The following is a 14,140-nucleotide window of genomic DNA, read 5'->3' on the forward strand; positions in this document are numbered from 1 at the left end:
GCTGTGACAGGCTTGCTGCAGATGCTTCTTTGAAGGTTTGACCTGACTGCACTGGACCATGTGGCATTGGGCTCCAGCCCCAGAGTGGGAAGAAGGTTTCTGAGGATGAGTTCAGCAGATCCATGAGATGCTCAGACGCATACGCTGTGGCTAAAGGCAGTGCAGCCGACAATAGTTCACTCAATTCTGTGTATTATGGGGTCTCTCTTTTCTTAAATGGCGTTCAAATACTTTTAAAGTACAGAATAGTAAAACAGATACCCAGGTGCTTGCCACCTGGATTTAAGAGATATTAAGCACGTGCTGTTTTCAGATCAGGGCCTGATAATGCAAGATGTGTGCCTCTGAAGAGGCCATTTGAGTGAGAGACCTACCACCTAGCGTTTCCCTGTCACGTTCAAGGATGTCACAGCCTGTACAGTGAAGGGAGCGCAAGGAAGGCCCCAGGCCACCTTTGAGGAGACCAGTAAGACCTCCTGGAGGAGGTGATACTGTGAGCTAAAATTTAAATCGAGAATATGTAAGAGTGAGTCAGGCGAGGGAGGTGGTGGCAGAGAGTGGGGGAGGTGGACCAGGCAGAGTGTGACCAGAGACACGAGACAGTGAGTGTCAAGTTCTGGGAAGGGAAGGCCAGGGAATGAGTGTGAGGTGGGGCGGGAGCAGCTGGAGGGGAGGAGGCCTGGGGGTGGGTGACAGTGAGCCCCGAGGGCCTGTGCGGGTAGTAGCGGGCTCTGGGCCTGTCTGAACTGGACGGTGTATGCTGAGAGGGTTAGAGACCAATGTAATCTCCAGGGGAGGTTCGGGAACAGGGCGGGGGAGGTGGGGGAACCGTGTCAGAGGAGTATTGAAGGAAGCTGGCTGTTTAGAGAAGTCGCCAGGCTGGAAGAGGCTGTGCTGGACTTGGCGTGTTGAGTGGGCCCCGGGGCTTGGAGAAGCGGGACTTGGGGGGGGTTGAGTGGAGAGGGAGTCAAGCTCAGAATTTCCAGTAGTCCTACTTTCCAAAGAAGGAATGAACTGTTAGGTTGGGAGTTACCTTGTCTTAAATGTGTTTATGTCTACTGAAATGGAAATGGGGGAGTTCCCTGGTGGTCCAGCGATTAGGACTTCATGCTTTCGCTGTTGAGGGCCAGGGTTCAGTCCCTGGTTGGGGAATGAATCCCACAAGCCATGTGGCATGGCCAAAAAACAATACAAAACAAAAACCTTCTAGTTGAGGTATTCAGCTAACCCTAAAAGAAATGAGATGGGAAGGACATGGAGGAAGGAGGGCACTGGCCCCTCAAGGTCTCTTCTTGCTCTGTGTTCTAAGAATATAAGCTGGGAGAGAGTTGGTTAAGTGACCCGTGGGCACAGACGAACGGTGCTTCAAGGAAGGCGGCTATGGAGGAGGTGCTGGCCTGTTGCCATGGGAACCATCTCTGCTGTGGGTTTCCAATTCCAAGGATGCCCTGGAAGGAATGAGCTCACTCCACCTGCAAGGTGATGAGTCAGCCTGCTCTGAAGTCCTGCTTGCCATCCAGGGCTGAGCAAGACCCTGCTTCTGCCCCTAATGGACCACTGATACTTCTCTGCCTGATGTGGGCTGTTGTCATTAGACAGGAGATGGAGGCAGAAAAGGCAGCCACATGCCATTCTGGTAAGCCCTCTGGATCCTGACTTCAGTAGAGGCAGGAGATAGCCTCTATTCCACTTGGCCAAACCATGGTGCTCAGCAGGGCTGAACTATCCTGTCTGCAGGCCGCTCACCTCACACTGACAGGGCACCAGCTACACCTGGGACCTTGTCGTCCCGTCATGTAGGCTAGACGGATGCTGTGTGCTGAGGGCTTTGAGGAAGTTCAGGTGTAGGGGTGCTTTCTGAGGGTGGATGAGGAAACCTTCCGGGATTTCATTGCACACTGGAAGGATGAGGGGTCACTAGTTTGCCGATTGAGTCCTAGATATGTATTTGGAGGTCTGGGCTTGTGACTCATGGCCCTTGCCTCCCTACCGCCCATGTGTGCAATTCATCGTTCTTGTGGGGGAGTGTGCAGAGCTTCTCCACTGACTGCCAGGTGAGGACTAGCATCTCAAACAACTGTGATTTCAGAGTGTGAGGCATCTTCCTCAAGACCGTACTAAATGCAGACCATCATCCACTGGGTTCCAGTCCCTCAGAATCCAGATAGGGGCTGGGGCCTGTTCCCTCCCTCCTTGGGGCAGCCTGGGGATAACGCTGAAAAGGCCAGGGGAGCTTGGTTTTTCTAGTTTCTCACTTGCCTGCTTGCTTCACCTCCATGGGCCTCTGTTTCCATCTGAGAAGATAAATGACTTTGGGGGACCGGTGAATGACCACTTTAACCCTTTCACCTAAACACAACTACTTAAATTTTGAGAACCCATTTTTGTTTTTAGCCTCATGCTTGTGTTATTTTGATAATGGTAGTTGCGGTGGATCTACGATTTAGTTTACTTTTATATTTCCCCACTTGGCATTTTTATCAAAGATACTTTTTCTTATATAGCCACACAGCCTTGATCTTCCTTCCCTGGAGCAAGTGAGATCCAAGTATACAGATTGTTTCATGAATGCATATGTACTTTCCTGCCTCTTTCCAAAAAGCAGTTGAGGAAAGCATGAACCCAGTGCTCTGTGACATCCTAGAGGGGTAGGGATGGAGTGGGAGATGGGAGGGAGGTTGAAGAGGGAAGGGATATATGTACGCCTGTGGCTGATTCATGAAGATGTGTGGCAGAAACCAGCACAATATTTTAAAGTAATTATCCTCCCGGGTTTCGGCACCAAAAAAAAAAAAAAAAAAGTAATTATCCTCCAATTAAAAAAACAAAAACTTAATGGAAGTGTAGCACAGGGAACTCTACTCCGTATTCTGTAATGACCTATAGGGAAAAGAATCTAAAAAAGAGGAGATATATGTACATGTATAACTGATTCACTTTGTCGTCTACCTGAAATTAACACAATTTTAAATCAACCATACTCCAATAAAAATTAAAAAAAGTTAGAAGATCCAGAGCTTGTCAGGGTGGTGGTGGGTGGGTGAGGTAATTGAGAAAATAATGTTAAAAGAACTTAGTTTTGGTAAGTCAGCACTGACCCTAGTTTTGAGCTTCCCAGTAGCTAAAACAAAAGAAGAAATTGGAATTATCATCTATTTCCTAATAAAGGGAAGTGCGCTAGTTTGTGGGAAAGAGACACCTTGTCTCTTAGCGTGAGCACCGAACACTGAGGGCTTTTCCCTTTTAGGAGAGCAGTGTGCTGGGTGATGCCATCAGCGTTAGTTTCATGGAGCACAGAGAGACCTTTCTGTATATTGGTTCTTAAATCAACCCGCGGTAGAGTCAAAGGCACGATGTTAAATCACACTGCTGTGAAGGCACTTCTGTGGGGAGCTGAGAAATGAAAGCTGGCTCCACTGTTTCTAGAGCTGCAGCCTGAGCGAGGCCCCGGTCCTTGGAGACGCTGGTCAGCATTTCCTGGAAACTCACTTGCACTTGTCTGACAGGGGCTAGAGGGTGGTCAGTGTGGACTCCTGGGCTGTGTTCAGAGGTTTTCGGAGGCTTTTCTGAGATGAGGACTTGTGCTTGCAAGTACTGGGCGTCTGAGGCCAAAACTGCTATTTCATTAGGAGAACAAGAGTTTGGCTCACACCACCTCTTTAGAAGCAGAGCCATTGAGGCCGAAGCTGTCTTCTGGAAGCACTTGGTGGTCTGCTCAACAAGGTGCTCTTGGCGCCTGGCTCTTGGCTGCAGAGCGGAAATGAGGCTGTCCAGTCAGGCCTGGGCCTGGACCTCGACTGGCTGCCCGACTGTTCCGCCAGGTGACAAACTGCTCCTCTTAATTCTCCCGTCCCTGGGCATTTTCGTAGTGTCCAGTTTTGAGCTCTCATAGATAATTCCTCTATAAATACTCCTTTCACTGTGGACCTTTTTCTGCATTTTAGGATAATATCTAGGAGCTGAGTAAATCAGTCAAAAGAGATGATCATTTCTATAAGTGCTTTTACATACTAATCAGTTGCCTTTAAAAGGCAGACTAATAAAAAAATGGTGCTCGCTTTGGCAGCATGTATACTAAAATTAGAACGATACAGAGAAGATTAGCATGGCCCCGGTGCAAGGGTGACATGCAGATTTGTGACGCAGTCTGTATTTCTGTGCTCTGACAAACTAGAGGGGTGGGATGGGGCAGAAGGTGGGAGGGAGGTTCAAGAAGGAGGAGACATATGTATACCTACGGCTGGTTTATGTTGATGTATGGCAGAAACCAACACGATATTGTAAAGCAACTATCCTTCAGTTAAAAATAAATAAAATTTAAAAAATAATAAGAAAAATAGAAAAGGCAGGCTAGCTTAATGTGCCATCCATAATATACAAGCTATTTTTTGTTGAAGTACAGTTTCAGGTGTACAACAAAGTGGTTTAGTACTTTTATAGGTTATACTCAACCTACTTTTTAAAACCAGTTGAGATGGAAAGTAATATTTACTGTGGCGAATTTAAAAAATACAGCAAAATACAAAGAAGAAAATAAGGATCGCCTAGAATTCCCTCACCCGAGAGCATGGAGGTGTGTGGTTTGATGGGCTGCTGCGGTGAATCTGTTGCCTCTTGTCAGGCAGGGGTTTGATCTGTGACAGTCCCCCCTTAATGGCCATCCTTAGGGGACCCCTACCTGGCGGAGGTGGGGGTGCCTGGTTTTCCTTGGACCCAAAGTATCTTCTCAGGTATTGGCCCATCTGGCTATAGACTTGCATTTCTAAGGTTCTCAAGGCTTTGCTAACATTTTTATCTAGTGCTAGATACATAAGAAGGTAACTAGGAAACTGTCAGGATTTAAACATTTGGGAGGAACATGTGAAATATTATCACCTATTGGCAGCTTAGCAGTAGCTGCCCCTTGCCAGGCGAGACCTAAGGGCCAGGGGTATGGCTGCTGAGTGCCGGTGGGACAAGCGATCAAGAAGTGGAATCTGTGTCTGCGAAGATTCTGCCTGGTCCTGGCTCCAGACCGCATTCCCCAGGTTCCTGTGAGGCTCGTCAGAAGAGCCAGGGTGTTTGGTGAAATTGAAGGGAAGTGGGGCGAGTCGTAAATGAGAACCTATGCCTGCCGTCTCTGTGCGGGTTCTCACTTCCCTGCTCGCTTCCTGTGGTCCAGGTGACCCTCTCCTCTACAGCTGGTCTTTAGGAGGGGGCCTCCCGGCGGCAGGAGAGACCGCTTCCTGATCTGGATTGGCCTTTGCTGACCTCTTGGCCGGGGTGCTGGTGCTGGGCTGAGGGTGGTCGACCGACACCTCCAACCCACAGTGAGACGTCTGTGACTCAAGCAGTTACGCATCCTGGGGTAGGAGGAAGAAGAAGGTCTGTCCATGGAATGACTTAACCTCAAATAGGAATGGAGGCCTCCGTCCCTGGAACTCCAAGAATTAACACTTTCTTATGCGAAGTCGCTTCAATCGTGTCTGACTCTGTTCAGTTTCTTAGATGGCTTCAGATGCCAAAACGGGTGAATCTACTGGGAGCGCTTGGTACTGTGCCCAGAGTGGGACTCACCTGGATGGTTGTGTTATTTTTGGTATGGAGGAGGTGGTGCACAGAAACTTCCTTTTTCCTGCAACTTTGGCCTTGCCTTTGAGTTGAGTGGGACTTGGGCAGGACCATAGCCACCCCTCTTATGGGAAGAAGAGCTGATGCTGAAATGATGGCTTCTTAGAGTCACCCACCTGTGGGATTGCCAGGCCCTTGAGGAAGTGCACTTAGAGGAGGCTTGATGTTCCTTGTGCTGTTTGTCCTATGGTCAGCTCATCTGACATGGTTGGCGAGAGTTTTCCAATGTCTGGGGGCTGTGGATGATCAGAACTTTGGAACCGTGGGATCCACCACAGAGGATCTTGGTGTTGGAACATTTCTTTGGGGGGCCCTGAAGGGGGATGCCGCCAGAACGTCTCAGCTGCTGTTCTATTTGTTTGGGTAAAGAGCTCCCTGCTGGGGCCTTGTAAGGCTCTAGCTTGTGGCCACGTGGAGAGGCTGGGATTGATTTATTCTGTCTGGTTGGTTAGGCACTCTACCCTCTGCTTCTCCCCACCCAGAAAACCACAGTGAACTGTCAAGGCTGGTCTAGTTACAACGCATGGTAATCGGGAGGAGGAGAGGGACTCCTGAGGAGACCGTGGCTTGTGCTTTGCTCTGTGAAGAGAGAGGATCTATGCTGTGAGGAGTGGAGACAGGTAGCAATTAAGGGCCTCCTACTTACACCTTATTAAATGATCATCTACTACTCCAGGTGGCCATGAGTTCCCTGTAGAATTCTGGTTCCTGCAGGCATGTCCACCCTCTGCCATCCAAGTGGAGAGTTTCATGCCAAGGCTGTATTCCCTAAAGAGTAGTCTGTGGACCACCTAGCATTCATGTAAAAATTGTAGCTTCCTGGATCTTGCCTAAACCTGCTGAACCAAATACTTCAGGCTCAGAGACATGGGATCTGCATTTCTAGCAAGCTCCTGACTTAAGTTTTAGACAACGCTGGAGACCTCTGTGAAGGATGACCTGGGAATGTTGTTACTTCAGGCTGAACGATAGGTGTTCAGCTAAACAAGCTCAACTCTTTCACTTCCCCTAGGACATCTTGGTGATGCTTTGTCGCCTCATATACTGCAAATTCACTAGCTGCACCCCCCCAAATGTGAGTCAGGCATCTCTTCTGGACCCCAAGCCCAGAGGGGAAGTCTTTATAGAGGAAAGGAAAGAAAATCTCTTGCTTCCTCTTGTGATGGTTTTTGGCTTTGGAGCAGATGGGCCGGTGGGCTATCTGCAAGGCTGCGTGAAAGCACTGTTGCGGTGATCATGGTGGATGGAAGCCGCTTTTCTCCTCCTGGGCTTGCAGAGGGGGTGTCTGTACCAGACAGGCGGTCCACCCTGTCCTGGCCACTAAGCACAAACATCTGTGTCCTGCAGTGACCTGCCAGCCCTGTTGTTTGGTTCCCTGTGGAGGGAGGGCTTTTCAGCATTGTGTATCCTGCTTTGCCCGCCTCCCCTCCCTGTCCACCTTAGTGACCTCTGGTCCTCTACGCTCAGCTGAGCCAAATTCTGACTGTGGGCTGTTGTCTGGGTTCTAGCTTTCCTCCAGACAGCGTGACAGGAGGGGTTTGGGTTGGCCCTAGACTGTGTAAACGCCTCCTCATTGTTATGGCCCTGGATCATTTAAGCCTGGGGGTCTGCCAGCAGCAGTGTGTTTGCTGGCCCAGACTCAAACTGTCCCCTCGAGACAGGGGCCCAGGCAGCAGGAAGCTCGAAGGCCTGTAGGACTCAGCTTAACAGGCAATTCCCTGATGACTGCACACCTTTAGGGGTCATCTTGGAGGTTCTAGGTCAAGAAACCCTCTGGCAGCCTTCTGCCTAACAGAGGGGCTAAGAGTTTTGCAGGGGAGATATGGCACTGTGGGGGTCACAGTGTAGAAGGGGGTCAGGGGCCTCAGAAATGGGGGGCCTGAGTCTGGTAGGGAAAGCTTTAGGGGAGCTACAAGGTCTACTGATGTCAGAGTGGACTGGGGTTACAAGAAGGATGGGTATAGAGGAGGTGGGACTTGGAGGTAAGATTTAAGAAAAAGGATGTCCGGAGCACTGAACCTGGAGGCCCAGACAAGATGAACTCTTCCAGTCAGAACAACTTAACTTTAAAAAGGTAAGAAGAGAATCCGATCAGGGCAAGCTTCCAATTGAATGCATGCTTGTGGTCTTTTTTGAAGGCCTTGAGGATTGGTGCAGCCTGTGGGTTAGTATCTGGGGCTTGTTTATGTAGCAGAACTATGGAAATGTTCTTACCCTTGGGCCGGGTAATTCCACCCCCAGGATTGTGTCCTGAGGAAAGTGTCCAACTAAAACAAAGAAAGGCTTCAGAATTTTCTCTATGCTGTCCGTAGGAGCAGAAGGGAAGTCTCCTGTGTCTCTCTCACGTCAGGGGAGGAATTTAACGGACCGTCCTGACACATGATCATGGTGGAACATTTTTTCAGCCTTTAAGTGACATTTAGGATGATCACACAGGAATAAAATGTTCAACAGAATGTTGAAAGCAGAACTTTATCTAGTATGTACATTGTGATCGGTTGCAACTGTAAAAATCTGTGTAAACAGGAAGATAGCATACAAAAGTGAAAATGACTGTGTTGAAGTTGTAGGATTAAATACTTAAAAAAAATTAGTACTCAAATTTTTTTTTTTTTTGGCAAGTCAGAGAATTGCTGTCTGCAGCAACATCCCTCTCCAAATATTTTTCTGCCATCACCTGCCCTTTTTCTTGAGGAATGGCAGCTCAGTGAGATTTAGCTGTCTGTTCTGAGCACTTTGCTGCGTGCTGTGCACTGTTGGGTCCCATGAAGCACACAGTGTGGGTAAGACATGGCCCCCTGAGCTTGAGAGCAGGGTATTTGTCTGCTTGCTGGGGAGACTAGATGTGCTGAGCAAGCTGATTAGTGCTGGTTGCTGGGGCGTGGTCCTAGCATGGCCAGGGGCCATGGGGAGGCGAGGAGGCAGGTAGGTGGATGGCCAGGGCCTTCAGCCAGAATTGGAAAGATATATAGGACCAGAGGACGAGATGGTTGGATGGCATCACTGATTCAATGGACGTGAACTTGCAAAGTCTGGGAGATGGTGAAGGACAGGGAAGCCTGGCGCTGTGCTGCAGTCCACGGGGTCACAAAGAGTCAGACACGGCTGAGCAACTGAGAAACAACAACGACTAGGACCAGGAGAACTTTCAGGACCAGGGAGTCACTTGCCTGGCAGCTGGGAAGCCCTCAAAGCCCAACAAGAGTCCAGTTCTCCTAAGATGGGTTTTACCCCAGTCATCACTGCTTTGAATGAGATCGGACTTAAATAAATGCTTGTGATTCACTCCATTTTCTTGAGACTGGAAACTGAAGTCCAGGAAATGAACTCTTCCAGGAATCTCCAGTGTGCCCCCCGGGACCAGGCTGCTGCTCAGGCCTGATCCCTGTGGGATGACTGTGCTCATCTGCCAGCCCCGCCAGTGCCCTCCCCGGGGGCAAATCCCCTGTTGACGATCCACACCTGTGAGGCTGCACTTTGGTCCCTGTTGGGCTGGTGGAGGGGGTCAGGGGTGTCTGCCTTCCTTCCCCAGTGATCTCTCCTTTTAAATCTGTCCCTGGCCTGCAGGGCTGCTGGGCACTCCTGGGAGGCCGCCCATCCACACTTTCCATTTGGGGACCTTGACATTTTGTTTAAGAGGGGATGTGATTGAGAGTGTGTGAGGGTGAGAACCGGAGGTGCTGGCTCTTTAAGGCTTGGCCTTCAAGTGAATTTTGGCAGAGGGGACACTGAACATTTAATTTTAGGGCCAGGAGGGGGTGGGGGAAAGTCCCTGCTCCATCTGGTTTGTGTTAAGTCCTTCCCTTCAGAAAAGGGCTGTGTTTATGGTTCAAATCCAGCAGAGATGGTGTGAGTAGGGCTCCACTTCCCCGCACTAGACAGTGGGGCACAGGGAATGCACAGAGCTTCCTTCTGGTCCTCTGACCCCCATCCCAAGATAAAAGGTTCCAACTCCGAGACAACTTGGACATCCATTTTATCCCTGAGGTTGAAGCAGGCGTTTGCCTCCAGCAGCTGGGCTTTGCACGCCAAGCTGTGGAGTGCCCGGATTTGGCTGGCTGTCAGCTCGGCTTGTCTGGATTTGAGGGTCCCGCATGGGTCAGCCGTGCTGCTGGTTCCCGCAGGCATCGCGGCCATGATCCCAGGTTTGAGGGCTTGTGTCCAGGAGGCCCAGGCTGTCAGAGCTGGAAGGTCCTGCACAGACCAGATCCAAGATTGGATCTGGTCTCATTCTTGACAGATGAGGAAACTGAGGCCCAGAGGGCCGAAGAAGCTTGTCCAAGGTCACACAGCGAATCAGCAGCGGACTCAGGATTGAACCAGACTTTCCTGACTCTCAAGTTTGGTTTGGTACTCTTCGGGGTGCCATCGGGCTTCACCTTCTGCCTGCTGTTTGTGTCACTCTTCAGGTTCTGCTTCCTCAGAGGGCTGGCCTTGGGGATAGGGGTTGTGATGGCAGGTCTTGAAACTTGGTGGCAACATTCACGAGGCTGTGAGCACCTCCAAGGCTGGCTGACTCACTGCCGTTTTCCCGCACTGCCTCGGTCCCTGGCACAGGGTAAGAGCTCAGAAAAAATGAAATGAATGGATGAGTGGGTGGCTTGGCCTGAGGGTGGAGGTGCTGGTGTTCCAGTTAGAAGCATTGTGTTTCCTTCTGAGCATCTGCTCTGAAGCTGCCCTGTTCCAAGGCTGGGTCTTATCTTCCCCAGCCCTTTCTTGGTTCTGGCCCATCACCCAGTTTCCAGGGAAGTCTAGTGTTTCAGAGCTAAAAGGAGCCTTCGATAGCAAAGGGTCCATCCCCTCCAAGTTACAGATCAGGAAACTGAGGCAAGGCCAGTTGTCTGGGGTCTGCAGGTCCCGGATGGATCAGCAGGGACTAGTCAGTGGGAACACAGGACTGAAGGCAGAGCCTGGTGTGTTATGGAGGGAGCTGAGGGTTCTCTGTACCTCCCTCATCCTATGTCTTCCTCAACTGGGCAGATGAGCCATTTCCTCTGCCTCCCTCTTCAGTCTAGCGTCCTCCCCACTGTGGAGGAGGATGGTGGGGTGGTTTCATCAGTGCCATCTCGGGAGAGGCTAGGGCATGCAGGGATGGGCCAAGTCATTCCCTTGTGCTGTCCTAGAAGGGAAGAAGGGTGTTTGGGCTCATTTCCTCCCAGGGAAACCGTAACTGGAGTCATCCTAGAGTCAGAGCCCCGGGAGGGCCCTCCACCCTCTCCATCACCTCTGGCTTGGTGGGGTACTTCCCTCCTGCTGATTTCATGGGGGCAGAGGAGGGCCAGGGACACATGTGGTACACCTGGCCAGCACCCAAAGCCTGACTTACTGCTTTTGGAGGGGGTATTTCTCATGGTCCACTGCAGGCCAGGCTGGTGGTGGTAGCCAGGGGAGGAGTCAGGCGACATCTTTGTGCCATTCTAAGAACCGGGAGTTCTTAAATCCCATCGTTGGTTGCAGTTTGAAATCTGTTTGCCTTATAAATCTAACTGTCTTTTTTGGTTTTATTATGAAAGTATGACATGCTCATGGTAAAAACAAAACAAAACAATTCCCTACAGGTAACATGGTTATTTTTCTATGCCACATACAATATTTCATATTTAATTTATATATATATATATATTTACTTAATTGTGGTAAGTATATATAACTGAAATTTACCATTTTGACCATTTTTATTTATTTTATTTTATTTTTTTTCATTTTGACCATTTTTAAAGTGGGCATTTTAATGGCAACAGGTACATTCACATTGTCGTGCTGCCATCACCACCATCTCATAAACCTGAAACTCTGCACCCATGGGACAAGCAGCTCCCCTTTAGTCCTCCCCCAGCCCCTGGCCACCACCATTCTTTCTTCTCGGTGAACTTGACTGCTTTAGGAACCTCATTAAAGTGGAATCCAGCAGCATTTGTCCTTTCATGTCTGGCTTATTTCACTCCGCATAGTGTCCTTAATGTTCATCCCCGCTGTGGTGTGTCAGCATTTCCTTCCTCTTTAAGGTTGACTAATATTCCATTGCATGTGCACACCATTTTGTTTATCTGTGCATTTGTTGATGGACATTTGGGTTGCTTCCACCTTTTGGCTATTGTGAATAATGCTGCTAGGAACGTGGCCTTGCTTTCAGTTCTTTTCTGTCTATACCCAGAAATGTAATTGCAATATTTTATGTATTGACTATTTACTGTTTGCACCTCTCAGGCACTTTGAGCCCCCATGTCAGTGGTGTTAGGTCAGCACAGCGCCCTGGGCCCTTTCCCACGTCTTGTTGCTCTTCCCCCAGGGCTGGGTTCCTGGCTGGCTGGCTTGGCCTGCAGTGGTAGCTGTCAGCTGAGGTGGGTGGGCTGGCCAGCTGGGTTTCCTTGGTGTTCTGTGTCCAAGGCCAGCTGCAGCACAGCTCTGGGGAGACCTGGAACTGCAGAGCTAGTGTGAAGCTCCGAATCTCCTGATGGAGGAGGGCCTCTGGCGGCCAGATCCCCATCCCTCTTCTCTGTAAATCTGGTGAAGCGGGGTGCACTCTTCTGGGCACCCTGGGGTGGAACAGGGACCCCAGAGCCAACTGGCCCCATTTTCCCCACTGACTTTTTTCCCCACAGTTCTTCCTGCCCCAGGCTGTTTCTCTCCTAGACGGTTACTGTGTGATCCCTTGTCTTCCAGGGAGTTCCAGAGACTAATGGCACACTTCCTAAATTCCTGTGGAGAAAAGGTCTATTTCTTGCTCACAGAGCGAGCTCTCGCCTCCGCTTCCTGCTCTGCTCACGGTCCACCACTGTCTGGAGTCGGGCCCCCAAACATGCTCACCCTGCAGAGCGAACTGGTTTCTGCCTGCTGTCTGGAGTGGACCTCCACCACGTGCCACGTACTGGCCCCTGGCCAGAATCTGTGTTGTCATTTCCCGATGCTCAGTCCACGTGTCACTGGTGGGGTGTGTAGTTATCTATCGGCTTGGCCGTGGCTCCCTGGGAGCTGGGCTCTCTCTCTTGTGGCAGTCACTGGTCTAGGACCCTGTACTTAGAGATGCTCAGTGAGAGAAAAGAGAAAGTAAAAAGAGTTTGGGATCTGGTTAGGAAATGCCTGGTTTGGGGTTTGGGGCCTGCTTTTTGCCAGTTGGGTTAATTAATCTTCCAGAGCCTCAGTTTCTCTCTCTCTAAAACAGGGATCAAAATCTCCCTCTTAAAACTTGTTGTGAAGAGTGAATGTGATGATCAGGACAAAGTGCTTAGTGAGTGTGACTAAATGTCAGCTGTGTCATTATTGTGCCCTCTAAGTGGGAGAAAAGTCACCCGCTGCCGGGTCTGGGTGAGGACTGTGGGGGAAGGCGAGGTTTTAGGAGGGCCATGGTGCTTTCCCTCTGCTTCTCAGCTGTCTGGTCCCTGGAGAGGCTGGGAGAGGAGCAAGAAGCTGTGTGATGCCGCCTGGCTGGGTGGTGGCAGTTTCCTCTGCAGGAGGAAATTACTTCCTCTCCACGGAGTCCGGAGTTGTGTGAAACTCTCCATGCAGCCGGTTGCTGCTTGCCGAGTGGTGATTGTGTGTTGTGGGGAAGGAGGAGTCCAGGGTACCTTGGGCTTCATTCCAGATGTAATATGTCTTCTGATCTTGGCACCCTATCCTGTTAAACCTTCTGGGAGCCCTTCTCTCCAGCACCAGGAGTTCTGGCTCAGAAGTGCCCCTGCCCTGTCCCCTGTCTCCTGTCCCGATTGTTTCCTACGTGGGTCCTACCTACCTTTGTGGACTTCCGAGGTGGTGCTAGTGGTAAAGAACCCGCCTGCCAATGCAGGCAATGTAAGAGATGCAGGTTGGATCACTGGGTTGGGAAGATCCCCTGGAGGAGGGCATGGCAATCCATTCCAGTATTCTTACCTGGAGAATCCCATGGACACAGGAGCCTGGCAGGCTCTGTTCCATGGGGCCACAAGAGTCGGACATGACCAAGCGACCTGCCTTTGTAGACCGCAGGCTCCAGGATCCTGTCTCCCTCACATGTGGGCATAGGAGGCAGCAGCCTCTGTCTCCATGCAGTAGAATGCGCCTTTCTCCGCAGGATTGGATGCTTGGGACCACCTGTGCACAGGTCCTGTCCAGGCTCTGGGGAGGGAACAGGAGAGCGAGTCCAGCTTGGGGCTGCTGGCTCATTTCTGCCCCTCCCTGCAGGAAAGTCCATCCTGCAGAGGTTTCCGGGTACTGGGAACAGCCTTTGGAGCCGCCAGTTCGGGGCTGGAGGGGAGCTCTGCTGTCTTACTAGCCTGTGTCCTCCAACACGTCCTCCCTCTGAGCCGCGGTTTTCTCATCTGTAGAAGGAAGGCGATCTCGCTTGCAGGATCATGGCCAGGACTAAACGAGATGATGGCGTTCTGCACCTGGTGGGCTCTCTAAGCAGGGGTTGTTATTTTGTAAGTGTGCCTGGAGCCGGGGAGCACTTACACAAACTCTGCCCAGAAGGCAAGGCGATAAAGACTTCCGGGATGTTTTCAGAGCCCAGAGTTGCCCCAACAGGTCTGATTCTAGTGGAGTACTTGTTACTTGT

General features: G+C 50.6%; 1 protein-coding gene and 1 non-coding gene across 4 annotated transcripts in view; both read left to right on the forward strand.

Moving 5' to 3' along the window:
• The window catches only part of ACTN1 (actinin alpha 1), a 97,056-nt gene that overhangs the window by 18,822 nt on the left and 64,094 nt on the right, over nt 1-14,140 (forward strand). The window lies entirely within an intron of this gene.
• Nucleotides 4,051-4,157, forward strand: LOC133067512 (U6 spliceosomal RNA). Its single transcript, XR_009695303.1, has one exon. It is a non-coding gene; the product is annotated as a U6 spliceosomal RNA (small nuclear RNA).

The sequence above is a fragment of the Dama dama genome, chromosome 12, assembly GCF_033118175.1.
Source record: "Dama dama isolate Ldn47 chromosome 12, ASM3311817v1, whole genome shotgun sequence".
Classification (NCBI taxonomy): Eukaryota; Metazoa; Chordata; class Mammalia; order Artiodactyla; family Cervidae; genus Dama; species Dama dama.